This window comes from Canis lupus, chromosome 37 (genome assembly GCF_003254725.2).
Source record: "Canis lupus dingo isolate Sandy chromosome 37, ASM325472v2, whole genome shotgun sequence".
Taxonomy (NCBI): domain Eukaryota; kingdom Metazoa; phylum Chordata; class Mammalia; order Carnivora; family Canidae; genus Canis; species Canis lupus.
This window is the reverse complement of record NC_064279.1, coordinates 11,336,547-11,359,468: the sequence shown is the minus strand read 5'-3', so window position 1 is coordinate 11,359,468 and position 22,922 is coordinate 11,336,547. Positions and strand designations below refer to the sequence as shown.

At 48.2% G+C, this 22,922-nt stretch overlaps 1 long non-coding RNA gene across 12 annotated transcripts in view; it reads left to right on the top strand.

Annotated features, from left to right (window-relative positions):
* The window catches only part of LOC112656642 (uncharacterized), a 188,588-nt gene that overhangs the window by 132,315 nt on the left and 33,351 nt on the right, over nucleotides 1-22,922 (top strand). For 2 of the 12 annotated variants that reach the window (XR_007408915.1, XR_007408912.1), the window contains one exon: nucleotides 13,565-13,762. The exons of the other annotated variants lie outside the window; for them this stretch is intronic. This is a non-coding gene — a long non-coding RNA (uncharacterized LOC112656642). The remainder of the gene's footprint in view (nucleotides 1-13,564; nucleotides 13,763-22,922) is intronic. 12 annotated transcript variants of the gene reach the window in all.

Sequence of the window (22,922 nt, the reverse complement as noted above, 5' to 3'; positions counted from 1 at the left end):
GATGGGGCTTATGGCCCCCTTTTACAGACCAGAAAACTGAGGCTTCTACATAATGACACCAAGGTCAGAGAGGCAGTCCAACCCAAGTCTGTCTCCAAACACAGGGACCTTCCCAGTAGATATTGTACATGATATTATTTGACTCCCCTGAGTCTCAGCTCCCAAATCTGTAGAAGAAGGCTTTCTCTAGATTTTGCTCAGATCTTCTAAACTATTCTCTCATTTTGGTCCTTCACAAGGGAAAGTCAATTAAGGGGTATCAGGAGCATGGGAAGAAGTCAAGTTGTACATCTGGATACTTCTGGGTTTTTCCATCAAGATCCCAGCATGGTGACAAAGATGGGTTTTCTGTGCTATTCTCATATGTCAATCAGAATGGTTATAAAATAAAAAATATCTGAAATATCTTCAGAGAAGCCCTCTGGCTTTATTTCTTCTTTTTTTAAGTAAGCTCTATGCCTAATGTGGGGCTTGAACACATGACCCCAACACCAAGAGTCATGTGCTCTACCAACTGAACCAGTCAGTCTCCCCCTTCTGGCATTTTGGATGTGGAAGCTTCTGCTAGCATTATCAGGTGTCTAAAAGTATGTGAGTTTGGTAAAAAAATATAGTCTTGTTGGGACTCCTGGCTGGCTCAGAGGTTGAGCATCTGCTTTTGGTCCAGGCCTTGATCCTGGAGACCTAGGGTCAAGTCCCACGTCGAGATCCCTGCATGGAGCCTGCTTCTCCCTCTGCCTGTGTCTCTGCCTCTCTCTCTCTGTGTCTCTCATGAATAAATAAAATATTTAAAAACAAAAAAATGTAGTCTTGTTTACGCTACCATGATATTGCTGGTAGAGATGTGATGGTGAAATGAGCTATTTATTGGTCTTCTGTACCTAGCCTGTACTTGAGGGGGTGCACTCACAGCTGGAATTTGGGGCAGGAATTATAGTTAGGTCCTTGAAGTGACAAGTGACTTAGGACATAATAACACCTAGACTCAGCTCATCTTCTCTTTTAGTTCTTGGGTGGAAAGCTATATCTCAATTCCATCACTCAGATGAAAGTGTTCTGGTGCCTTTTTTTGGTGGCCACCAGGGTATGTGCTTAGAGTCTTGATGCCTACTGTCACATGGGCCACTGTGGAGCCAGTGAAGAGATTGGCCTGCAGCCATGAGAAGGTACTTTCATAAGGAGTGGGTCTGGGTGGAGAAAGGGGGGGGGATGAGGTCCCCTGGTCTACATCTGGAAAGCCTAGATGTCCTAGTTTGGTAGAGAAGTGAGCCCTTTGACACTGAGCTCAGCACCCATTCCTCTCTTGCGCCTTTTGTTTCTGGGTGGGAGGGACCAGAGGGCGTCAGGGAAACTACCCTGCTCCCCAGTTCCTTTACTTCCCTAGATTCACTTCTGTTGGGAGTGTGACATCATGGAGAGGATGCCAGAGGTGAGCACTGTGGGAAAGTTTATTTTTTCCCGTTTTCCCTTCGCCACTTCTGTAATAACAGTGCTGAGGCAAAGGATAGCAGGGGTGGTACAGCCTAGTAGAGGTTAGCAGTTTGGGCTTAGGAGGTAGACTCCCTGGGGCCAAATCCTAGCTCTTACATGCTGGGATTTTGGCAAGTTATTTTACCTCGGTGCTCCTTTTTTCTTATCTATAAAATGAGGATAATAATAGTTTCGACCACATAGGTTGTTGAGGGAATTCAGCTACATGATTACCATGGCTTGCAGCAGGGAATGGGCACCCTGTTTATGTCAGTTAGCACTGCGAGCTTCCACTTGAGCTACGGCGTGGGTGAGAGCTTCCATTCTCCCCAGTACCTGGTTGGGGCCAAATACTTCTCTTTGGCTGTAGAATATTGGGGAATTGGCCCATGGTGTTTTTTTCCCCCAGTCCTTCCCTCTCCACGAAATGTAGGGTAGTTAAGCAAATCTGAAAATTGTGCAGACAACTGAGCTTCTGCAGCTCCCTCCTGCTGCTGGAGGAAGAGGGGGTGTGTGTGCACCCCACTTGGCCCTCTTTGGGTTCTCTGCCAGAACCCAAGGTCTAAGCAGGGCCAAGGGGTGTGTACCGGGCCTCTCAGTCCACCTAGCTGGCTGCGTGCAGGCCACCAGGGGAAGGCCTCGCGGATCCGCAGGGAAGCCAAACTCCAGTCTGTTCTGCAGGGAAGGGCCGTGAAGGGAAGCAGGTGCCAATGCCCCCCATCTCCTTGCACGGGGGGGCTTCAGGGGGCCCAGACACCAGTCGGAACAAAATTGCAAAGAGTTTGTCTCTTTCGCCAGATTCCCAAAGCGGTCTGGGAGCCTGAAAAGGGAAAGGGCCGTTATCGGAGAGGACGATGGGTTGGCTGTGGCTGAGAGCAAGAACCTGGGTGAATGTCTCAACACAGGCTGGTCATTAATGAGTAAATTGGGGTCCCGCCCAGGGCTCAGTTGTAGGGAATGGTCTTGCATGAGAACGCGGTGGGGGCTGGTACTCTCTGACCATGTGAAACAACCACATTGTCTCCTGCTGACAGGCAGTTGGGATAACAAAGCAAGGATTCTTCTGGTCAAATAACTGTTTGGGTCAATAATATGATACTAGTTAGTGCATCTACTAATGGCTCTCCCCCTTTAAGGACTCAAAGCGGGGATCACGACAGATGTGGTTTTCTGAGGATGCTGTGGAAAGCATCCTCAGAGGAGAGGACACAGGGTACTGGCTTCTTTCTGGGGTGGGGAGATTGCCCTCACTTGATGGTTCACTTGGGTCCCTCCGCATCCCTTTTCTTTCCCTGTGCCCGCCCTCTTTTCAGCAAGAGCGACAACCACAACCGTTTCCCAGGGCAGGACTGCAGACCAGGCACCTCTGTCGAATGTATTCCAGTTATTATCTAAGTCAGTACCAAAGATACTCTTTGAATGTAGGCATTATTATGATTTTGTGGACAAGGCATTATTATGAAGTGTGGGGTGATGAACTCCCTTTTCCACAGCTCGTACACAGATGAACCCAGATCCACGTGGTCCCTCTAACTCTGATGACTGTGCACCATCCTGCCACCTTCCTTCACCTTCCACTTTAGTCCTACATCACAGATGAGAGTTAAGAGTGCTTCCCTAGGGGCACCTGGGTGGCTCCATTGGTAGAGCATGCTGCTCTTCAGCTCGGGATTGTGAGTTCAAACCCCACGTCGGGGGTAGACATTGCTTAAAAACAAAATCTTTTTTGTTTTTGTTTTTCAAAGAGTGCTTCCCTGTTCAGATCTGTCCTAGAGCAAATGGCAAAGAGAACGGGACAGCTTTGTCAGCATCTCTGTATGTTGAAGTGTTGTGTGGTGTTGAGGTGAGGTGAGGTGTGTTGGGGTATTAGCTACCATTGGGGGCATCCGTGTTGGGTATTGTATAGTGTTGGGAGTGTTGTGTGTTGTTGGGATGTTATGTATGTTGATGTATTATGTAGTATTGAGGGTGTTGCATGTGTGTGGTACGGTGTGGCGTCGTATAGTATTGGGAGTACTATGGTGTTACGTGTGTTGGGGATGGCGTGTGTCTGTTGGGGAGTTATATAGTGTGGTGAGTGTGTGTGCTGGGGGTTGTATATGACAGGAGGAGAGCAAGACTCTGTCTCATGCTTGGTTGGCCACTCCTTGGCTGGGGACTTCACTCCTCCTGCCAAAGCCCCAACTGTTGCTGCTCCCTGCTGCCATGTCCCCCCAGACCGAAGGAGATGAAGCAGCTGGCCTTCTGTTGCTTTCCTCTCTGACCTTGAGGTGGGGCTAGGACTGGCCGCCAGCTCAGTGCCAGCAAGCAGGAGGACAGGCCTGCAGTGACAACTTAGGATTCAAGCATCTCGGCATGGGCTGATGGATTCATAAAGGCTTGGCACTTGGGGCCATGCTCTGTGCATGGAAATATCTGAAGAAATGAAGGATTTGCCCAAACCTTGCTTTGTAGAGCCCATTGGAGAAACGTGCTTTTTATCTACCATCAGATTATTACTGCAAAGATAATAATAAAAAATAGCTAATGTTTATATAATGCTTATGATACACCAGAAACTATTCTATTTTTTATGATTATATTTATTTATTTGAGAGAGAGAGCACAAACAGGGGAAGGGGCAGAGGGAGTGGGAGAAGCAGACTCCCCACTGAACAGGGAGCCAGGTGGGAGGCCCCATCCCAGGACCCTGAGATCATGACCTGAGCTGAAGGCAGACACTTAACCAACTGAGCCACCCAAGTGCCCCTCCAGGCAGTGTTTTAATTGCTCTACATATATTATCTAATTTAATCCTTGTAACAACCCTAAGAGGTAGCTCCTTTTATTATCCCCATTTTATAAACAAAGAGCCTGAGGCACAGATATGTTAAGTAACCTACCCAAGCTAACACAGAAAGAAGTTGAGGCACTTCGTAAGCCAGGCACATGCTTTATAAACCTGCATCCTTGCTCTTAACTTCTAGATTGCCTGGCCCCATTATACCGGGCATAGCAAGCGGCAACTCTGACTCCTGTCCCCAGGAAAGGCAGCTGTAACTCTACTTCTTATAGGTCTCGAGATCCTTGAGGCTGGTTGGCTAGCTTTTATTTAGACCAGAGTTTCCCTCTCAGGGCTGAAAAATCCATTTCACAGCCTGCTGGTCTTCGGTGTTTGTAACAAGAACATTTTCTATTGAAATACTTAGGGACGATGGTCGAGTAGAGCCCCAGATAGAAGACAAAGGAGGTAAAAGGCCACAATCTTTCCCTGCTGACTCGGGAATAGTCATCTTTCTCCCCAGGACTCAATCTCTTTGCATCCTGAATGTTGAAAGAAAAGACTTATGCCATTAAAAATAAAATTTTTAAAGAAAAAAAAGGTATCTTTGTCTCTTTGTGCATCTCCACACCCTCTTAGATGTGTCTTTAGAAAACCTCAGTTATGAGTGCATTCCAAGAGTGGTAAGGAGTAAATGGAACAGTAAGTGGACCAGCTACTTGGTTATTTGACAATTCTCTGTGGGGAAATAACTTAGGACAATGCCCTGTAAAGATCTCAGAGATGCAAAAAGAGAAGGATGTCAAAAGGTAAAGGATTCTTGGTTGGGGGTAGCAAAGCAGGAATGAAGGAAATGTATCTAATGAAATTATACCAGCCTGTAAAGAGCAGGAAAAAACAAACCAACATTTTTAACCGCTGAGGAATTCACATTGAGCTCAGACAAGACAATGGATTTATTTACAGGTGCCCTGTAGTGCATGTTGGGGCGGGGTGGTGGAGCGTGCTTTTGGCTCCGAGAACTTTCCTTGACTAGAAAGTGGATTTCTTGGCAGAAATGGAACCTGTCTAGTTTCGATCTTTAGATTCCTTAAGCACAGAAGAAATTCTCTGGAACTCGCATAAAAGTCTGTTTCTGTTGGATAGTCAAGAAGATCTGTCACTATATTTGTCTCAAGACCAGTTCCATGAGGGACACCTCAATCTTTATGCTGGCACATGCTCTTGGGTTCTCTGCTGCTTCCCTCAGGGCAGCAGGAGACAGAAGGCCATTAGAAATCCCAGTGGTCTGAGTCTCAACCCTAGACCCAGTTTGAGGCCGTTACTGATCTATTTCAGGCAAAGGAACTAAATTCAGAAACAGATGTAGAAGAAAATAAAAACAAATTCCCCAAAGGAAAAACCCAGAAGGCTTGGGCACAGAGTCAGCTGGATACATAATAGGAGTGGGGAATGAGTGTCCTGCCTGTCCACGGTGGTTTAGACGCATCTCCCCATCCTCTCTTGCCCCCTCCCCAAAGTTTCTCAGCCAAGAACTAGAGGGGGAAGGGTATTTTGAGGGTTTTTCTAGAGTAGCCCAGACACTAGCCTGCCTCCTCTGTATTCTTATCCTGGGATTGGGCTAGAACCAGGTGGGTTTTGAGCAAAATACCAAGAATTTGGGGGGAAAAAAATTAAAGCTTTTGAAACTTTCCTTCATAGTTCCTGAACCCCATATGTCCTAGTAATGTATCCCACTTTCTAAGAGCCAGGGGTTTTTCAGAGTTAGGGAGCTTTGTGTAACCTAGGCTACCTCATACTGCAGATAGCCACCCTATTCGTTAATATTCTTCTGTCTGGGGTCTGATGAAGAGTCTCTCCCAGTCTTTTCCCAATGCCACTATTTCTCCTTGGGTGACTGCTTATTGCTGAGGCAAACCTGGCTGACAGTCACAGTGGGTGGTGGTGGGCACAGATGGTGCTCTCTTTGTCATAGAACCTCAGGATCATGTGCTTTGAGGGATCTAAAGGAATCTACATCTTGAGGCTCAAGATAGTGAACTTCAGAGTAAAACCAAATTGAGTTTTCTTGACCCCCTCTCCACCATCCCCATATTACCTCTCAGGCATCATCTTCCACCACTTTCCACATCTCTTGTTTTTCTCCAGCCACACTGACTGCCTAAGCTATTCCTTGAACATCCCAACATGCTTCCGGCCTCAGGGCCTTTGCACTGACTGATTCCCTTTGCCTGGAACCCTTTTCCAAAATACATAGCGAACTCCCTCATCTCTTTTGAGTCTGTTCATATGTCACTTCCTCAGTGAGGTTTGCCCTGACCATCTAAAAATTCCAGCTCCCTCTCCTTACCTTCTGAGGGCCTAGGGATCTTTTTTGTTCATAGTTCCAAGCACTTAGAACAGTCCTGGCACATAGAAGTCCGTCATTACATATTTTTTGAATGAACAAACTTCACTAGACATACTTTTTTTTTTTAAAAAAGATCTTATTTATTTATTTGATGGAAAGAAAGAACACGAGCAGGGGGAGGGACAGAGAGAGAGAGGGAGAAACAGACTCTCCATTGAGCAGGGAGCTTGATGTGGGACTTGATCCCAGGACCACGGGATCCTGACCTGAGCTAAAGGCAGACGCCCAAATGACTGAGCCACCAGGCACCCTAGACATTCTTCTTGATGGAAAAAAAGAGAGAACTCATAATTAAGATACGGGGACTCTTGAGGTGGTCACTAGTCAATATTACGTCGTTAATCAATGCCGCAGACAGGGTTTGAACCCAGAGCAGTTGAAATCCTGGCTGTCTGCCACCTATTAGCTCTGTGACCTTGGGCAACCTGCTTAGCCTTGCTGAGTCTCCATTTTCTCACTTGTAAAATGAACATCAGTTGCTCCTTCCTCACAGTTAATTGTAAGAATTAAGGGTTATATCACTCCATAAACCAGTCTTGTAGTTCAGGTCTCAGCTCAAATGCCAACTCCTAGAAAACCTTTCCTAGCTGCTCATTCTAAAGTAGCCCCCTAGATAGTGCCTCGCATTCAGTAGGCACTCAATAAATACTTGCTTAACAAAGGATTCCTCCACTGAAAATCTATCACTGAGCTACAGGTAAAGTCCAAATTCTTTTCCAGGGTTCACAGGGTCCCACCTAGTCTCACCTCCTTCTCTGCCATTTGTAGGCCTTCCCTCAGCTGGGAAACCCTGAACCCCACCCTCCACCTCTGCACCAATACCTTTCATCTATACCAGGGATTGAGCAGGCAAATGTCCATGGGCCAAATCTGCCCATGAACTGAGAATGATTTTTACATTTTTTAATGGTAGACAAAAAGTCAGAACAAGAAGATTATTTTGTGACCCTGAACAAAATGTGAAATTCAAATTCCAGCATCCATAAATAAAGTTTTATTGGAACACAGCCAGACATATTCCACTTCCATTTTTGCCTGTGGCTGCTTTTACGCTACCACGCAGAGCTGGGAGTTATGACAGATCCTATAAAGCTCACGAAGCCTAAAATATTTACTATCTGGCTGTTGTACTGTCATGGGGCTATAGGGAACTTTACAGAAAAAAAATTGCCAACCCTTGATCTAGATATTTCCTATTTCCTCTTTAGTCACACCTGAACCATTACTTTCTGGGAAGCTTTTGTCAATGCACCAAGACTGGGGTAGGGAGACCCCCTGAATGTGCTCCCAATTTTCTGTTTACTCTTCTGTCTTCCCCAGGGCAGGCACAGGTCCATCTTGTTCTTTGCTGCATCTTCAATGTCTAGAACAATGCCTGAAGCATGGCAGATGATCAGTAAATATTTGTTGTGTGAATGAATGGCATTTAAGTCTTCTTTTTTCCCAGTTGAAGAGATAAGATGTCTAAATGTACAGCCCAGAGACAAGGCTCAAGGAGATTTGTGCAGGGAGACTTTGCAGAAGTCTGGAGTCCCAGAGAAAAGCCTCCATCTATGGAGTTTGGGAGCCACAGGGACCTTTGGGGAATGAGCAGTCTCTGCGGATGGGAATGGAGGCTCAGAGTTGGAAATACACCAGGTGAAATAAATGCCTCCCACAGAGATAGCAATTGTAATGCTTCAGCTGAACATTTGCTTGATGGTGTTTGGAGATTTTGGCAATGCTTGTTTATTCACATTCTTAATTACTTTATGCTCAAGCACAAAGCAAAACCCCATGGAGGCCGCTGTTCCCTTCATGTCCTCAGTCTTGTAGGGCATTTCACTGTAAAAATTACCTCCAAAACGACCTTCTTGTTTCCTATGAAGATTCCGTGACTCTTTTTCATGAAGTCAGTGGGGCCACTTAACGTCACTCTGAGGCGCACCCTGAGGGATTCCACATGAAGTCTTAGCTACAGGCCATGCATTCCGAGCTGAGCCCGGAAAGGCCTTGTCCTCATCCTAAATTCAAAGACAGCAACTGAGTTACAGCCAGCCAGACCACGTTTTCTTTGTAAAACTTTGCCTCTGACACCTATCGGTTGGTGTATATATTGGTTGGATATATTGTCCAAGTAGAGCAACCTAAAACTTAAAAAAAAAAAATCAAGCCTGTCTAATTTGCCAAATGTTTGCAATAATTGTGCGGAAGGCATGGTTCAACGTGTAGGCTAGAGTGACAGTGCAGAGATGGGACAGCCATTGATGGACAGTCTCTTCACACTGAGAATTCATTCTTTGGGTCCACATAACACCTCAGTTCCCGAAGGAGCGTAGAGGGACAACGTCTCTCCAAGGTAGTAAGATATGTGTAGAAGTACAGCAAGACCATCTATGCTGTAAAAAGAATGCTACTCACCCTGCTACTTGGCCCCCATGAGAGGTTGGCTTCAGTTTTTCAGACTGCCCTAGAGGTTCTCGAGGGGTGAGCTCCTGAGCCTGGGGCAGTGGTAGGCTGGTAAATGTTTAACAGCTGGTTGGGGAGAAGGTTGGGGAGAAGGTGGAGCTGGCCTGTAGTATTTGACTTCAGTACTTCCACTGTGGCAGACTTCAAGCCACCAACGAGACTTCAACATCTCACAAAATTCCTGGAAATGTAACGATCGACTTCGTTGAGCCAATCTAGGCTGGGTCCAGGGCCAGTTGCAGGGGACTTTGTGTGGGGTCAGCACTTCGGACTCTCAAAGCAGGTGTTTGCCCAGGACCACCACCCCAGCCTTGATTCCAAAGGCCAGTTTCTTAGAGGCTGAACTTCCATCACAAATGTGAGGCCCTGGTGTGGGTGAGCAGGCCTGAGAAGTCTCCAGCATTGAGCTCCAAGGGCGGACGGATCCCCGGAATTTGCAGGGGCTCCTAGGTCCCGAATGCCTTGAGAGGGGTTATGCACAGAAGGTCCCCTCCCAGGTCTGGTGGAAAAGCCCAGATTGGCCTGCTTTGTGCCCAATCTTTAGCTCCATGTGCATGAGAATGGGTCCGTGGCAGGTGGCCTCGGGGTGCGTATGAATAGCTGTAATTGTCCCCGTGTCAAAAGGATGAGCCAGGAAACCGGAATGGGACTGGTGGAGGGGCCGGGGGTGGGATGCAGGGCTCAGTGAATTAGGCCTTTTCTATTGATTCCATAAGGCTACATAATGAGCTGCTTTTGTGGCCTCCTGCTTGCCCAGTTACAGCTCTGACCCCCTGGGGGCCAAGGGTGGGCGTCACCCTCTCCCTGGCTTAACCTGCTCTGCCTTTGTTTACCTATTATTGCTCTGGGAAGGAAACCTGATTTGGGGCGGGCTCCTAGGGGTCTGCTAGAAGGCAAAAGGGAACTGTGGAGCCACACTGCCTCTGATACCATTGGCAAGAAACCTTACCTCTCTGAGCTCAGTCTCTCCATCTGTAAAATGGGAACCACAATAATCCCAGCCTCACAAGGCTGTTGCCAGGAGTGAGGGAAACAGTGCCCAGGGCCGCCCGGTGCAGTCCCACCAAAACTCTTGATTGAGGGCAACAGGACTGTTCTATTTCTGACTCCTGGCCAAGGCCCCAGAAACCAGGTACTGAAGCGTGTGACCCGGGGCGAGCACCTTCCGCCCCCCTTTCCCTCCCTCTGCCCTGGCCCTCTGTGAATTCGGTCACCCCGCCAGGCCCTCCCTGCCTCCCAGGGACGGAGGATTAATGAGATAATGTGAGAAGCGCTGCTCTGGGGAGGAAGGTGTTATGCGCCTACGTGGAAGGTATAATTATTATCCTGTAACTACATGAATGTTTCTATTGTGCCTACCCCGGCAATTCCGAGGGGCTTTGACAAGTGTCTCAAACTGGAAACCGGTCCAAAGGGTGGGGACAGCAGGGAGCTGCCCCTGCTTCGGCCTCGGGGCCCCCTGGAGCCTCGAGGGGAGGCCGCGCCCCGCCCGCAGGCGTCAGGGCCTCCGTGGGAGCGAGGGGACCCCGAGTCCCCTTCTGGCTCCACACCCAGGGCATCGGCAAGGCCCCCCCGGATGGCCGCGCAGAGCATCCGGCTTGGAATGGAAGTCCAGGCATGAGCATAGCAATTTTGTGGCTGGCAAAGATCTTGGTGCAGGGTTTAGCAAATTATAGTCTTCCTCAGTTTGTCCTGCCCCGTCCCTAACGTTTCAGCCTCCTGTTCTCCTCCAACTGTCATCACCACCAACACCATCTTCATCATCACTTAGGAAGTCCCCAGGGGGGCAGGGCCCTGTGAGGGGTCTGGCTTCACTGCTTTAGAGGTCAGAGTTGAAAACAGCAGCTCCCAGGCTCCTCTATAATTCCTCGCTCCAGAAATAGCATGCCAGGCTGGGGGTGGGGGTGTGTATGGGGTGGGGGACAGATTGGGCAAAGAAATGGATGTGAGTCATTGCTTGGCAGCTCTGTGGGGAAGGGGAGGTGAAGGGCGAGAGGGAAAAAGGAGAAGGGGGTCCCAGAATGTTCTGCATCTGTTCAGAAATGCAGACCAGGATTAGGAGCTGGACCTGGACTCGCATCCTGGATCTGTCCCTTATCAGCCTCTTGGCCTTGGCAAGTTATTTATCCTCTGTGCACCCCAGGCCCCTCATCTGCAAAACAGGAGTGGTTGTGAAGGCTCAGTGTGATGACCCAATGAAATAGTGCTTCTAAGGCACCGGTGTCTGAAATGCGGTCAGTGCTCCACTGGTGTTAGCCACAAGTTAAAGCCGCCTGGCCCTACCCGCCTCCTGCAGCATTTCCCATGATGGTCCAGAGATTTGGACTCCCAATCAGAGGGATTTCTTGGGTACTGAGCCTCCCTGTCCCAGTTGTTTACAGACAGGGGAGTTGGAGGCCAGTGCATCCCATGGCTGCCCAGGAGTCAGCTCTCAGCATCTCAAGGATGCTCCTGAGCTGGAGGCTATCCCCCTTTTCAGTCTAACAACCAGGGGAGTGTGTAGGGGCTCCACAGAAGGGGAGGGGAGAAAACCCAGTTTCCTAGGAAAGACCCTGAATGAAGTGACTCCCCAGTGGATGGTGGAACCCAGGCTCCCAAATCACGGTGGTGGTGGTGGTGGTGGTGATGATGATGATGATGATAATTATGATGAAGATGACAATAACACCAATAATTATACACAAACTTTAATTTTTCAAACTGTTTTTACATTTTCCCCATTTGTAAAATGAGGGGGCTGGATCAAATGAAATTGAGGTCTCTCTTCCTTCTTTCAACTTTCTCATTCTGTAGTTCTATCTCACAGCCTGCAAGAAAGGTTTCCACCTCTGGGCTAGGTGGACCCCCACCCCCATTCTCCTACCACCCCCTCTATCTGCAACAAATGCTTGTGCCTCCCCTAGACACCTGTGGATGGAGAAAGCTTCAGTATGTGCTTTGCATAAAAGTACATGGGCCTTGGGCACCTGTTCTGAGGTGTATCAACAGGATAGGAAGGAAGAGATCACAAGTTTGGGGGCATCTTGGAGCCATGAGGGGGGAGAGGAAATCTGTAGGAAGCACTTATTCAGATGCTCAATGGGAACCTCTCAGGACACTTAACAAGAGTATTTGGATGCTGGGAAATTGTGCCATCAAGCTTCCATGATGTGATGGGAACAATCCCACCAGACAACTGAAGTTCTTTTTCCAATGGGTCTATGCTCACCAACCAAACAGCCTTCTAGCTCCGCCCTGAGAAATAGGTGTTCTGATGTGTGGCCAATCTGCCTTGTCTCTTAGATTAGCAACCTGACATTTGGGTGAGTTTTAATCTCTCAGGAATCAGTTGCTTTGGATGATTGCACCATCATGGTCACAAGTATTGAGAAATGGGATCCTTAACCCTCTGTGATGTCCTCCTCCTGAGGTGTAAGGACACAGAGGCTCAAGGGATATAGCCTGACCTCAGCCATCAGTGGCAGCCGTTGTTCCCATGGCCAGTCCTAGGTCTTGACAACATATGCCACATGAACAGGCATCCTGGAGAAGGTGCCCAATGGGTCCAGAAAGATACCTCAGAGTCTGCAGATGCTGATTCCACACTGGGTGGGCTAAAGGATAGGACTTATTGTGAAGGAGAAGTGAGGTGGGAGATGGCAAAGAAGGTTGGGGGAGAGGGGTAGCATAAGTGTTTTAGAGTAGCTTCTTCTCCCTGGGAGGTGAGGAAATAAATCTAGGGGTGTCAGAGGTAGAGTAATGGTCTCCCAATGTACAGGTCCTAATTCCTAGGACCCAGGAATATGTCGTATGGCAAGGGGAAATTCGGGTTGTTAATTAGTTGAAATTAACAGAAAAAGATAATCCTGGACTACCTGGGGGAGCCCAGTGTAATCACAGGGGTCCTTGTAAGTGAAAGAGAGAGTCAGGTGGGTGAGAGTCAGAGTGATACAATATGAGAAAGACCGGCCATTGGTGGCTTTGAAGATGGCAGAAGGGGCCATGAACCAAGGAATGCAGGCAGCTGGGGAAGTCAAGATCCTCTCCTTTGGTCTCCAGAAAGGAATGCAGCGCTGCCCTCACTGGTTTTAAGCCATGGGCTGTGTCATACTTTTGACCAACAGAACAGGAAGCTAATAGATGTGTGTTGGTTTAAGCCACTAAATGTGTGGTAATTTGTGGCAGCAGCAGTAGGAAGCTTATACAAGGAGGCTGGGGCAGAGTGTCAGGAGTGAAAAGGCAGCAAGTCTTGGAATTCCAAGTCCATGTTGCCATAGACGCTAGGAGGGACACGAGGCAGGTTCTTGACCTGGCTGGGTTGACATAAATGTCACTGAGTTCTGGGGCCTCAGGCTAATGTCTAGAAGTGGGGGAGGGGAGAGAGAAAGCCAGGGTGGCTGATGAGGCAGGAAAAGGGGCCACATAGGCAGCTCTGAAGCCTGTCCTATTCGTCACCACCCACCTGTGCTTCTCTTCTCTCATCTCTATCCTTCCAGAGGCTTCCCCAGCACCTGCAGCAGCCCTGCCAGAATGATGACTGTCCTTCATATTCCGTTCCAGGACCTCACACCCTCTGCTCTGCACCAAGAATTGTTTTCTCTCAGCACAGATCCCACACACTGCTTGTTCCAAAGGGACCATATGCATCTGTGGTCCTGTTGGCTAGAAGAAGATGGGGCGTCTTCTTCCATCAGGTGAAGTCAGGGGCCTCAGAGGAGACCCCACTCCTGAGCAAGGATGTGAGGAGGGGATGGTGTGCCCCAGGGCCACCTGGTAGAAAAAGGCCCAGGACCATAGGAGTGGGCCCAGGACTGGGTCACAGTGGGGCTCCCTGTCTCCATTCCTCCTGTCTTTCCCCCCAAGTTTTCGTTCCTCCTTTGGGGGCTGGTCAGCCTGTAGGGCCAGCTGGAACAGTGACCAAGGTTTGAGCCATCTTCAAAAGAAGGTGGGAGGCAGTCATAGGAGTTTGCTAAGGTTGTCATAACAAAATACTACAGACTGAGTGGCTTCAACAGCAGACATTTATTTTCTCACAGTTTTGGAGACTTAGAAGTCCAAGATCAAGGTGTCTGCAGGTTTCTTCTGAGGCCTTTCTCTGGCTTGCAGATAGCTCTTTTCTCCTTCTGTTCTAGCATGGTCTTCTTTTCTGCATGAGCATATCCCTGTTGTCTCCCTCAATTCTTACAAAGGCACCAGTCATATTGGATTAGGGCCCAACCTAATGGTCTTTTTTTTTTTTTTTTTAAGATCTTATTTATTTAATCATGAGAGACAGTGAGAGGCAGAGATATAGGCAGAGGGAGAAGCATGTTCCCCACGGGGAGTTGCTGTGGGACTCAATTCTGGGACCCTGGGATCATGACCTGAGCTAAAGGCAGATGCTCAACCACTGAGCCACCTAGGTGTTCCCCTAATGGTCTTATTTTAACTTAATAAAGTTAAAGAGTTTATTTTTTTAAAGAGGAGTTTATTTTTATTTTTTTTAAAGAGTTTCATTTTTAAGTGATCTCTACACCCCATGTGGGGCTTGAACTCACAACCCTGAGATCAGGAGTCACATGCACTGAGGCAGCCAGGCACCCCAACTTAATTCCCTCTTCAAACCTCTATCTCCAAGTATAGTTAAATTCTGAGGTACTAGGACTTAGGGCTTCAACATAAAAGAATGACAGTGGTGGGATGAGGGGAGACACACAATTTAACCCCTAACGGCAAGTATAACTCAGTGATTGAAATAAGTCACTCTAAAGTTGAATCTTGGCTCCTCTGTTTCCTACCTGTGTGATGTTTGGCAAGTTGCTTAGCCTCTCTGGGCTTCAATTTCCTCCTAGATACAATGGAATTAATATTACCTACTCAGATAATTTTTATGGGGATTAAATGAGATGAGGACGTGACTGCTTGGCATAGCGCGTGGCGCACAATAAATGCCAGGGAACTTGACTGTTATTCCTAGATAGTAAGGAGTGTTCTGTAGGTCCAAACCCCCAGTGAAGGAGGGAGTCAGGCAGGCAGCAGACAGAAGCTCCCTGGACCCACTATAGACAAAAGCAGCAAATTGAGATTGGTACAAATTGCCACACACCCCCCCCCCCCCCCCCCCCCGCCGCCAAACTCCTGGGGTTGTTTGAATCATTTATAACAAGCATGTATTACTTTTTGGTGAGAAACAATTCTATGGAGTAGGCCAGAAGGGTATTTGCAGATGTAGAAACAAATTCAGCATCATAGGGATTGGGCCCAAGGCCACGTGGATAGAGAGCTGACTTGTGTGGGGCAGTAGCAGCAGCTCCTCTTCCCAACTCGTGTAAAGGTTGAGGTCACAGGTAAGGCTTTGGCCCTACGGGCAAAGTGTGTGTGTAAGGGGGATGCTTATGGGTGGAGAATTGGAGAGAGGCTTAGGGGCTGGGCTGAGGGTCTACTTGGTATGTGGCAACGACGGGAACCAGGCTGATAACTTGGTGTTGGGTGGGGGCTTGAGTGGAGGGCCATCCAGGGCCCTCAGTTTGGGGATGGAAAAAGTCAGGTACCGTGGATGGCTGGGGTGGCTGGGGGTGGCTCTTGTTGCCTGGGCAATCAGCTCCTCTCACATTTTCACAAGTTCCCTTCTGTTTTCATTAGGATCAAGGCTTCCTCAGCAAGTACACACCCAGAGTGAGCGCTTTCTCCTTTCCAAAGCAGCTGTGCCAGGCCCCTTGCAAAGGATGGTTCTTTGGTCTTCTTTAAGGCCCTGGGCATATGTAAACTAGGTCCTGGCATTTGTCTTTGGAAACCTGAGGAGGGATGGTCAGGTATTTAGAGGCCACATCAGGCAGTGGGGAAATTCTAAAAGTAGCCAGAGGCCCTGCAAAACAAGCAGGAAAGAGGATAATGGTAGAGCGGGCGGTTTTAATTTCATTTTAGGCTGACCTGGGGATGTGGGAACGGCCGGTGCTCACTGGCTTTGTGTGGGCACTGCCTGGGTTTTGTAGCCACAGTCGCTTGCAGTCCTGTTAAAACAAATGACTGTGATTAGGAGGGAAAAGTGGAGAGGAGCCGAGTAAGCTCCCACCCACCACCCACGGGAAACAGGAGAGAAATAGAAACAGATGCTTCGGGCTGGCACTGGCTCTCATGGGCAGACTGTTGTCATGCTCGACTGGTTTGGCTAGTCAGCCAGAGGGAAAGAAAAGGGAAGGTCTCTTCTCACACTGGTTTGTGGAACAGCCTCTGGGGCTCTGGGTTCCCTCCTGTCCCCAGGGAGCTGGCTTTTGGGGAGGGGGTTGATGGCCTAAGAACAGCAGCAGTTGCTGGGGGCTGGGAGAGGCTGGCCTGAAACCTTGCCTCCCTGCTCAGCAGGAGTGCCCACGCCAAATGGTCCAACAGAGCAGAGCTGGCTCCCCTCCTTCCTTCCTGAAGACTCTGCTGTCAGCCTTTCATTTCCTGTTCGCCATGCCTGGATTCTGGCCTTCATCTCTGGGTTGCCCAGAAGAAGCTCCAAGCCCATGCAGCCCCTCTCTCACTCATGCCAGAAGGGACTAAAGCAGAGTAGGAGTTTTTATATGAAGGAATACAACTCAACAATGACAAAGACCACGCTACCCCTCCATTCAACTACACGAACCAGTGTCCCAGGCAAAATGTTACATAAAAAGAAGCCAGATGCCAGAGTATGTACTGATTGCACTCATGTGGGGTCTTAGAATAGGCAAAATTATCTATGGTGACAGAAGTCAGAAGAGTTGTTCATTTTGGAGCTTGATGTTAACTTGGAAGGGGTACAAGCGAGCCTCCTAGAAATATGCTATGGTTGATGTGTGCGTGGGGGGCTACATATCTGTAAGCATCTACAAAAATTCATCAAACTATCTAAGGTTTGTGCACTTTATTTTTTTTAAGATTTTATTTATTTATTCATGAGACACACACACACACACACACACACACACACACACACAGGCAGAGACACAGGCAGGGGGAGAAGCAGGCTCCATGCAGGGAGCCTGACATGGGACTCAATCCTGGGACTCCAGGATCACGCCCTGGGCCAAAGGAAGGTGCTAAACTGCTGAACCACCCAGGGATCCCAGATTTGTGCACTTTAATATGCACAAATAAAAAAATTTTTAAAAAAGGACTTTAATATGCACAAATAAAAAAATCAATAAAAAAATCAAAAAGCATAAAGCAAACAAACAATAGGCTGTGAAACAGGGTAGGCATTGCCTTCCACCACCATCTTGAATCACTTGTCCTGACTTTTCTCAACTTCAAGATGAGTATGAGCATATTTCAGAGATTACTGTTCTAGGCAATCTCTTTATTTTTTTTTATTTTTTATTTTTAAAAGATTTTATTTACCCATTCATGATAGAGAGAGGGGCAGAGACAGGCAGAGGGAGAAGCAGGCTCCACGCAGGAGCCCGATGCGGGACTCAATCCTGGGACTCCAGGATAACGCCCCGGGCCAAAGGCAGGCGCCAAACCGCTGAGCCACCCAGGGATCCCCAGGCAATCTCTTTAAATGTACTTTTCTTGGGGTGCCTCTGTGGCTCATTCAGTTAAGCATCAGATTCTTGGTTTCAGCTCCAGTCGTGATCTCAGGGTCATGAGATCCAGCCCCATGTCAGGAGGCTCTGTGCTCAGCGAGAAGTCTACTGGAGATTCTCCCTCTCCCTCTGCCCCTCCTCCCTGCACTCTCTCTCTCTCTCTCTCAAAATAAATTAATTTAAAAAATAATAATAAATTTACTTTCTTAAGAGTTCTGACTTTCCAGGAACACCTGGGTGGCTTTGTTGGTTAAGTGTCTGACTTCAGCTCAGGTCATGATATCAGGGTCCTGGGGTGGAGCCTCATGTTGGGGTCTGTGCTCAGTGTGGAGTCCTCTTAGGTTTCTCTCTCCATTTCCCCCACTCCCAAGCTGCGTGTGGTCCCTCTCTCTCCCTCTCTCTCTCTCTCTCTCTCTCAAATAAATAAAATCTTAAAAAAAAAAAAAAGAGTTCTGACTTTCCAGGCAGCATACTCTTCAAAGGAGTCCTTTTGTACTGCTGGATGTGTGAGGCGGGCCTCTAGGAGTGAATCCAAGTGAGGAACGCACAAATCCTGTCTTCTAAATTGTCACTCCCTCCTCTAGCCTGGGCAGAAAATTGTAGTGCAAGGAGAGGAGTCCTGAGTATCTCTTGTGAGGGGGAATTTGTGGGTTCCTGGTTATAAGAACAGCTACTTGTGGGGGACGCTTGGGCATTCTCAATTCTCAAATCCTTGATCATTGCTAATTCACAGACTTCTCACTCACTAGGTTTTCTTTTCTTTTCTTTCTTTTTTTTTTTTCTTTTGAGAGAGAGTTACTGAGCAGGTGCAAGCCATATTGCTACACGGAGTATACATCTGGCTTCCCCTCCTTGGCCAGCTTTTGGTGGGGCCAACAAGAGCGAGACAGACGGGCAGCTATTAGAGTTGGGGTGGTTATGGAGAGAGTGCAAGAGGCTCAAGTGATCGTTCCCAGGCATTCATTTCTCTTGAGTAATTGGGTGCTCCGTGATTAGGAGGGAGAGAGGGGGATCTGTCATTAACTTGTGTTTCCCAATAGCTGACCCTCTCACGGCTGCCGCAGAGGTGTTGGGAGGGCAGCGGAGTTTCAGGTGAGTTCCTGCCAACTGTTCTCTTGGCTGATCCTGTGGGGCAGAAGAAGACTGTAACAACCTCTTCTTCAAAGCTAGAATCCAACTAACTCTGCCTCAGAAAAGTGCTGACACACAGCCCGGATGCGATCAGACACATTTCTCCCATTTTCTGCTGCTCTCGGTGAAAGCTACTGGTGTTTGATGAGCGGAAACAAGCCGCCCTGCTGAGATTTCCTGCCAGTGCCAAGTGTTTCTGCCAAGAGTGCTGAGCCTCGCCATGGTGAAGAGGTATCTTTGTGCGGTCGGGCTCCATGAGACGGCCTCCCTGCAGGCTGGTAGGGCTGGTGGCGTTTCCTGACCTCTGTGTAGACGCCGGGGCTAGAGCGGAGGTGTGCATGTGCTCGCACGTGCCCATAACACACACACATCACGAGCTCCCAGGCTTGGGTGGAGGGTGGAGAGTCTGACCCTTTCAGTGCTGCCCTAAAGATTTGCTTGGAAATACTTTCCTTACCTGTCACATACTTTGCTTGGAAAACCTAAGGCCTGGGAAAAGAATAATTCCCCATCGAACTGTATCTTCCCTTTATTTTGGGGGTTTATTTTCCTTTATTTCTGAAGAACCAACCCGCAAGACTCCTACAACCATTTCTTTCGCGGCATTTCTTCTATCGATAATTCTGTGCGGTTTTCTGTTGGAGACAGGAGATGCTATTCATTATCTTTACAGTTCTGTGGATAACCCAGAGGCCTCCTGCTGTCTGTGGCAAAATGAAAACCAAAGCAAAAGAGCCCATGGATGGGGCTGGACACACCCTCCACTCGCATAGTTGGTGGCACATTAATAACTGTGCTAATTGCACCCACAGTGGTCCCAGCAACAGAAATTTCTCTGGTGCACCCCGGGCAAAGCCTACTAGTGCAGTGATAAAATGCTGTACAATTGCAGACTTTTCTGGGACTTCTAGGCTGAGTTGTTGCAAACCTCTTCCTGCCAGCCCTGTCCCTCCCCCACACAGAACTGCCTAGGTCCAAACTGCCCTGAACCACACTGACTTTTTCTTTTATCCCCTCTGATCCACTTTTCTTGAACAGCCATAAAGGGCTGCGAAAAGAAGACCTTAAACTCTTTTCCCTTCATTCTATCACTGTAGTATTATTTTATAATTCCTTTAGAATGGCCCAGGATGGCAGAGAGAAACAGGGAAGAGCTCTGCCCTTTATCTTGGCATCACAGGAATTTCCCTGTGGAACTTGGCTTATGCCAAAGCCCAAACGAAGAGGACAAAGGCCAAGCCACACAGCAGCAGCACCACTCCCAAACTTCCCAGAAGTTACCATGGATAGAAACTGGAATCCCCATTGGTTTTTCTTTCTAAAACATAACTTTCACTAAATACTATGAGTTGGCCACTGCTAAGACAATGGACCTGTCCAAGCATCTTGTCTAGGAATCAAGGGGAGAAAGACACTGTGGGGCCCAAGAACAGATGAATTGCCCCTGAGAATGGAAAACAAATGAGCCGAGGTACAAATGGATGGAAAAACAAAAGGAAGAGATTCCCTGAACAATGCTGACCATTGAAGGGAAGGGGGCCGTGGACGGAGGCCCAGGTCGTGGGACCAGCTGAGGAGTGGTGGGGAAGGCTAGGGTAGCTGTCAACACACAACGGAGGAGCAGTGTCTTCTCACCCTTGCCTCGTCATCCATGAAAACGCTGTGCTCCTCTTTCTTGCCTAAACCAGTATCTGCCTGTTGTTAGAAGGTTTTGTAGCCCTAAATAGATAGTGATGCCAGTTTGCCTCCTGCCCCACCTGCTCCCTCTCCAGCTGGCTTGCGTCATGTGTTTACAACGGGTACAGGTATTTTCTGATATTGGGCACCAGGGAGGCCTGTGGTGATTTTTCAGTGGAACATAGGGACTCCAATGGAACTTGACCTCTTTGTCTCTGTGGACAGGTTTATAATGGAGCCAGCGGGGACACAATGGTCCTGGCCTCCCGCACCCCCCAGCAGGCGTGGTTGAGGGTGTTTCTTTCTCTCTAGAATACATGATCACCTTGCCCCTGGGGCACATTCACAAAAGTCATTATGTGGGGATGTTTCTGTAGATGTTGAGGAACGGGGGAATGCAGGGAGGAGTCTCTTCCACCTGGAAGCCACTAAGACTCAGTCCTCTTGCAGAGAAGTGGAGCCCAGATGGGGCAAGATTTGGAGGATCCCCTCCTTACCACCACAAGATTAGCCCTGCTGTCCACTAACAGTTTCTGGAAAGTTAGCCCGGCCTATGGTGTCTTCCTTTTGTGGTGGTTGTGGACTTGGGATTCTTGTTCTGTAGTTAATGCAGACTCTCTGGGAAGACTCATGTCTGGGACAGGAGTTCATTAGAGATAAGGTCAAGGCTTCTCATTTATGGCCAGAATGATTGGAGGTCTGAGATGGAGGAGACTATAGAGAGCTCCTGATTCCAACATCTTATGTCACTTGAAAAAACAAGGCCCCGAGAGGAGGGTAAGTGAATGATCGGGCCATGGTCATACAAGGGGTCTCAGAATCCGGAGTAGGGCCCAAGTGTCCCTTCCAGGGTACCATGTAAATCCCCATGTAGTGGGGCAGTTGTTGAGGAGGCTGGCATCAAGCTGCACCCTGTCTATAATGCGGGTGGAGACTAATGGTTTATTCTTGCTTATGTGCATATAAAGTGACAAATGCCTTTTTTTTTTTTTTTTAATAAAGAAATAGCTGTCCATCCAGGGAGAATTAGACCTAGCCTCAGAAGGTTAGACTAGAGCCTGACAAAATTAGAGCAAACTTGTCAAAGGGCAGTTAGTTTACTCAGCTAGTTCTTATTGTGTGGCTGTAGCTAATACCCACTATGTAGGATTAGCTTTCTTTTTCCCTTAATGGGATTAATTTTCTCCCTGAAGGCAGAATGAGCTTCCCTCATTTTACCACAAACCTTTTCTTCCCAGGCTTCCATATGCATTTTTTCCCCCTCATGATCATTCCTTCTCCACAGAAGAGGCCACTGGGGCCCAGAGAGGTGACTTTCCCAAGGTAATAGCAAGAAGCAGCGTCAAAATTCAAATCCAGCTCTGTCAGACTCTACCACGTGGGTGTTCTCTGTGACATTTCTTTGTGGTCCTGCTGCCTTAGGCTACAGAGGCATTGGGAGGCCAGGCAGGAGACAAGAAACCTGAAGCAAGGAGTCCTGGAGGTTCCACATACCAGTGCCAAATGGCAACCTGGGCGTTCCCTGCTATGTGACCCAGCTTCCCTTTAATGCTGAGCCATCCCCAGTGTTTCTTCCAGGTCCCCTGGGACACCTTCTCACCTCCACTTGTCTCCCCCATATGTTGTTACTCTGTCCAGGCCTCAAAGTACTCTTAGGAGAAAACAACTTTTCATTATAACCAAATGGGTTAAGTTTGGTTCTGTATGCTCATTATACAAGCTCATCCCCAAGTGACCCAACTCCTGGGTATTTAAAAATACACAAGTGGACACACACACACACACACACACACACTCCAAAATGGCATCTCTGCTCAGAAATAACAAAAAATAAGAGACACAGCAGTGTTGGGAGCAAATTTTGCTAATTCCTACCCCATCGGAGGAGCAAGAAGTTTTCTACACACAGAGAATGGGAAACTGCATTTCAGAAAAACTGAGCGTTCAAAGAAAACCAAGGGAGCATAGGGCAGTGTGAACAAGGGAGTTAGTATCAAGAAAAGGAGAAAATAGAGGTGTGAAAGGGAAAGATAGTGTTAGAAGGATGGGAATAAGTGGAGGAAAGCCAGTGAATGTTTATGTCTCCTCAAGTTAAATCAGCATCTGTGATCCTAAGTGTGGACAGGATGACTGGGATCCGGAAAGCAACTCTTAAATGTTCCTCTTTGGAAAGATGATGGTTATGGATGAAATATCTTAGTAATGAGTCATGAGCAAGAAAATCTGAGAGAAATCCCTTCTAAGGCAAGAGCAGCTGGGTCCTACAGCCATCATCACTTTTTGGTTAAAAGTTAATCGAAGTGTTGGCTGGAGTCCCATGTGGAGAAAGACCAGCAGTGAGCTGGTGCAGCTTAGGGGCCTGGTTGGCTGTTCCTCAGTCTATGTGCAGGAAGGCTGTGGGGCTGGGGTGCCTGGGTAGCTCTGTCAGTTAAGCACCTGCCTTCGGCTCAGGTCATGATCTCAGGGTCTTGGGATTGTGCCTGGAATTGGGCTCCCAGCTCGGCGGGAAGTCTGCTTC